Source organism: Austrofundulus limnaeus, unplaced genomic scaffold, assembly GCF_001266775.1.
Source record: "Austrofundulus limnaeus strain Quisiro unplaced genomic scaffold, Austrofundulus_limnaeus-1.0 Scaffold4, whole genome shotgun sequence".
NCBI lineage: Eukaryota > Metazoa > Chordata > Actinopteri > Cyprinodontiformes > Rivulidae > Austrofundulus > Austrofundulus limnaeus.
The window spans coordinates 654,521-660,178 of NW_013952406.1; the positions used below are offsets into that span (position 1 = coordinate 654,521).

The window sequence follows — 5,658 nt, forward strand, 5'->3', positions numbered from 1 at the left end:
GTGTGTGTGTGTGTGTGTGTGTGTGTGTGTGTGTGTGTGTGTGTGTGTGTGTGTGTGTGTGTGTGTATTCTTGTTTCATCATATGAAGCAGCTCTTTATTCAGGAAACGAAGCGTAAACATTTTCTTTTGTCAGCCCTCCCTTGTGATCTCCCTCATTGTCACAGCTTAGGGGTGAGTTTGCTTTAAAGTCAGCTGTTGTGTACATGTTGCCCAGGGAGTGTAAGCAGTTTTCAACATGTCACTGTGCATGTGTGTATGACCTGTCAGCGAACATGCCCTCCCGTTTACACCTGTCAGTCGTCCGCACGGCCCCGGTGTTTGCAGACGTCCATGTWGGACTCCTGAAATCGACCCTGACAGTCGGCGTTGAGCTGGAGGATCCTGAGTCATGTGGATCAAACCCCAGCATCAGAATAACACAAACTGACACGAGAACCACAAAAACAAAAGGAAATGTTGTGTTTTCCACCAGACGGCTTTCTGGGATCAGTCGCACAGCTTCAAACAGGAAGCTCTAATCAATGTTACACGTGGATCCACTCAGAAGGCAGTTGGGTCGATCATATTCCTGCAGCCCGASTCCATCGTGATTACAATGCTGGTTCAGCCACGACGCAGGATTTATCCAGGCAGAAAGAGTTGACGCACAAACTGAAGTATTTTCTGTAATTTCCCAGTTTGCATGGTGTTTGAAGGAGGACATTRATAAAGCCAAACAGCCTCCGAATCCTCAGCTTGCCTGAAAAACCCCAACCTCCCGCTGACTTGTGTTTATTTGAGGTAATGTTTTCAGTTTAAACCAGAAATAACTGGGTCACATTTTTATTTTTCTACACAACACAAACTGACGGCAGCTTTGAGCGACTTCAGGAAAACCTTTATGCCTGGTCTCTTTGCGACACATCCCTGTGTTCAGAGGTTTGAAAATCCTAAAGCAAGTTTAAGGCGGTGTTGATCAGTCTAATCAGTGTGGGAGTCYGAGCTAATTACGATAACAATGAGCGGCGCCTCTGCCTGCTCAAGTTTATTTTCTCTAATGGATCCAACCTCAAGAGAGTTACTCACACTGGGTAAGTGTGAAAAAAGGATGATGGCACTGATAACCAGGCTTATGTAATCCATATTAAAGTTAGAGCACTGACCTAAGAGTTACTGTATATATTTTATTTATATAACTAAAATATGTGCTAAAGTTGCACAGATATTTTATTACAAACAAAGCAGATGCATGAATGTGTGAYTTGTTTTTTTTTAAATAAGAGTCTATGCTGTTATCTCATTATGGCCCCCTTGTTTTCATACTTATTTTTCTTTTTTTTCCTGTTTTTTTTTTTTTTTGGTCAATCCTTTCATGGAAACAGCTGCACTGATCAACATGAAATTTGGCAGGAATGTAGATGTGTCTGACCTACACTGAGCCAGCCAACGCTTTTATGATAGACCCCATATTTCAGGAAGAGGCTCCATCTAAATAGGATGTGTCTGGACATACAAAACTGATTATAACTCCAAAACAATTTAACATAGGGACTTCGTTTTTTTTTTTTTTGGATTATTTTTTTGTTTTGTTTTGTTTTGTTTTGTTTAGCTCTGATGAAGGGCTATCCATCAGGCCCACCAATGGGCCCCCCCACCCCACCCAAAATAGTAAATCTGTTCTGGTAAATTCTGGTTCATTGGTGGTTTTTATACGTGTGGTGGACTTACTGTAGTTGTTTCTAATTATTATTTAGCTACACACACACAAAAAAAGCAAAAATTTTCTGCTTGCCGATCGGAACGTCAGACAGAAAAAGTTACCTTTTCGTTAGTGATTATTGCAGATCTACTAAAGAGGCAGAGATTTACCAACACATGGAGACCGAAGCAAAATTAGGGAGTTSGACTTGTTGTCCGTCCATCTGTCAATGTCACAGCCTCCTCCTGCAAACAAACAGCTCATTTATTCTGTTACTTTCTCACTGGAAGAGTGTAGAGTTGTACAGTATACTTTGTTTACTCTTGCATCCCTACTTTGACTAATCTACTTTTCTCCTGATTAGAGATTTGAGTACAGACCCACAAAGTGTGTGCTCCAGGCTTGGAGTAGAAGGTGCGGTGGGAGTTTAGTAGCAATTTGCTTGTATTCAGACGCWCAGTGAGAGCTTTACGCTCATTCTTAGTTGTGAAGTTCATCTAAGTAAAGCAAACTGGGAACAGGCTGAACATTTTGCTGTGCAGTTTAATTGTTATAGGCAGTTCAAAGAGGAACCTGAGGGCAACCTCACAACAGAGGGAGTAAAAGTAAACTTTTTTGACTTACAAGTTAAGAAAATCAAAACTGCTGCAATGCAGTCATTCAACAAAGAGCTAAAAAAGCAGGTGTTTAAAGTCATAATTGTTAGTTTGTTGGTAGTTTTGTTTTATTAAGGTTTTTATGATCCTTGTGTCTGTTTTACCTGTTTGCTCCTCAGTTCTTCTTTGGCTCCGCCCACCTTTACCTGCTCCAGTTATGGTAGTCAACAAATAAACAGTTTCAGACAGCGAAGGAGCCAAAAGCAAACAGTAAAAATAACGCAGGAACAAAAGTGTGGCCTGCTACGACAAACAATGACAGCCTTTCAGAGAGGTCYCCTGTTGTTGAGCTTTATTTTCTGAACAAATCTCTACAACATATAAGGACCYCGCTGGTCAATACTGGGTTTGAAAGTAAAGAGCAGGAACAGAAAACCAGACTAATCAATGTTTCTATAGAAGTGTTATGAAAGAAAATGAAATGGCAGCAAACTGAGTTGACCGGGACAATGTGGACGTACATGTGGTGGCCCGTTAGGTCAAATGATGATTTTTATGGGGAGCTGGGGAGCACTGGACACAGTTGTGGAAACATTTATTTTGACCTTTGCTCTCTGGGGCGGTTAGCCTCCGTTGAATCTTTTCACTGTGCAAACATATTTTATTCCATTTTGGTGCTCCTCTCACCTCCGACTTAAGCAGGTGTTTTTGAAGTTTGCAGCAGTATAGTTATCACACCTGTACAAGGCTGTGTTCAGTTAGAAAGATTACCTCTTCTTAACTCCATCTCTCAATATATCGCTATGGAAAGAATAACTGCTCAACAACATAACAATATATCAGCCTTTAATGAAATCAGGAATACATTTCTCAAATATCTCAAACCCCCTAAAGGCCAATGACATACTCATGCCATAAACAAATTCAGAATATGTTTATGTGCCTATTTATTTAGTTATTTATTCATTTATTCATTCATTGATTTATTTATTCATTTATTTACTCATTTATTTATTTTTAATTAATTCTGTGAACTTTTATACAAAACTTAAACATGATCCTTTTGTTAATGACTTTTATTTATTTATTTATTTATTTATTTATTTATTTATTTATTTATTTATTTATTTATATTCAATACATTTTGTGTAATTACCCTATATTTATTAATTACCAATCCTCAAATACTGGTATTTTGACTAATATTAAGACCAGTCACATTCTGTTTTACTTTACCAGCTCTGTTTAGTTATTTATTTTACTTCTCTTTCTCTCTCTGTATCTTCTTTTTGTTTGTTTTGGTTCTTTGCTTTGTTATAAAATGTTGCATGATTGTCCATAATGTTTGTCTTTATTGTGTTGTAAAAAAAAAACAAAATAGAAAGATTATCTTCTTGTTTTTGGAAGTGGCTAAATTCAATCTTATATACTCAGAGTTCTTTCATTACTTTTTTACTTTTGTTTACAAAAGTTTAGCTTTGGTAATCTAGAAGCGTGATGAGAGCTATCAAAGCTCTAGTTTTTCAAAGTTGAGTAAATTACCTGGGAATCCACTCGGACAAACAAACCAAACGTTTTATTTTGGCGGGGTGTACTGTTGTGGTGATAACTCASAGGAGACGACAATGTTCTCTGATTTTGCTTTTTCTTTTCTGTGCATTCTCTCTTGTTTTATAATTCATCTCTCCTCTGAAGGTCAATGTTTTTGCTTCGTTGTGTAAAATAAAAAGTAATCATTGAATGAACATCCAACTTTGTAAAGTTTAAGCCTTATTTTTTCTCCTCTTTGACACTATTTTCTTTCTGTTCCTCCATTATTGTTGCTTTTTGATTTGCCCACAGCTGCTTCTGTGGTTTGCAGAACGGCACGCCACATTCTTCTTCTTTTGTAAACAAACCAACCACAGACAGTAGAAGTGATTCTGCCCCCAGCAGTTCATGGATTGTGTTGCAGTTACAAATGAACATTTATGAGGGTAAATAATAAGATGTGTCAACATTAAAATTTCGCGTCAACTTTTTAAAATAATTGACATTGTCAAGTTAACTAATCATTGCAGCCCTATTCTTCTCTTCATCACTCCTTTACACTTTCTCCTCCTCCTCTATCTCTGTTACAGGAACTCTGATTACTAGCACCTAAGATGGAGGATGCCGCAGCTTGTAAAGAACATGCTTTTTCACATTACAAGCCCTTCAGTGCCTGTAATATATAAAAAAGAAAGAGGACAATAAACAGGCTTTAAAATGGGAGCATTTTATCTGATGCCTATAATGCATAATGTAATGGAAGCTTCAGATGTGCAGCAATTGGTACAAATAGTTTATTATACTGCAGAGAGCAGAGCTGGCAAATTCAGAGCTTTAGCTCAGGCTGTTATTTTACTTATTTATTTATTTATTATAGCWAAAAGACAAAAACGAACAATGTTTTCCATGTCTGCTTGCATTTCATTTTATATTTTTAGACCTAGCAGCTTATTTGGAATCAGGCAACACTGTTTAGAAGTGCAGGATAATTTAATTAAAACTCTTGATTGATGTAAGAATAGACAGGTGTAGCTGAAGATATAAAACACTCTAAACAAGCCTTTATTAGAAATGRAGCTGAAGTTTGCAGATTGTGTACATCTGTTTTATTTTATACTTACTTTTCAATCATAAATTGCAATTTTTTTGTCAAGTTGCATCACTGTTGTGCCAGAGACGAACAATCAAATATCAAATTAGGCCTTTTTCTTTATTTTTTTTTGACTCAGTTATTATTGTTTTCCTTCACTTCCTTTGATAAAGTCCGACATCGTGTAATGAAATAGTTTCAGTTCTGATTTTAGAAGAAATTAATTCGCCTTGGATGCAGATTTTGTCCAAACACGAAGGATCTGCTGGCACGCTGCAGTGCGCCCAGCAATCAAATCACCTTAATAAGATTAATCCTTCCAATAAATTTATGCTCTCTGTTCTCCCTGAAACTGGGGAACTGCCAAACTGTCTCAGAAATTCTCACTTATCTGCAAAACAAGCAAAGCAGCTTGCACCAAATGGAAACTTGTGTCGTTACGAAGCCTTTCTGTTTCTGTTTACTGTTGAAGGGAAGACAAACAAACAAAAAAAACTTTGTTCTGTTTTCACGACGCTCCGGGGACTCAGAGATTGAAAGAAAWGGCTCCGGGGTGTACGTCGAGGCGTCAGTAGATTCAGTGGGTGCAGATTTGTCCTCATGTCTGAAGTCAGTCCAGAGGAGCGTCTCTGCAGAAAGCTGGCTCTCTGACAGGGAACGCTGGAAAACTGGCAGCAGATACTTCCATGAGCTTCACTGGCTGCTGATTCTGTAATGATTCTAGCAGTGGGCCGTCCACTGAAGTGGTTTATCTTCCTTATTT

At 37.9% G+C, this 5,658-nt stretch overlaps 1 protein-coding gene across 2 annotated transcripts in view; it reads left to right on the forward strand.

Moving 5' to 3' along the window:
• The window catches only part of asic2 (acid-sensing (proton-gated) ion channel 2), a 369,375-nt gene that overhangs the window by 139,021 nt on the left and 224,696 nt on the right, over positions 1-5,658 (forward strand). The window lies entirely within an intron of this gene.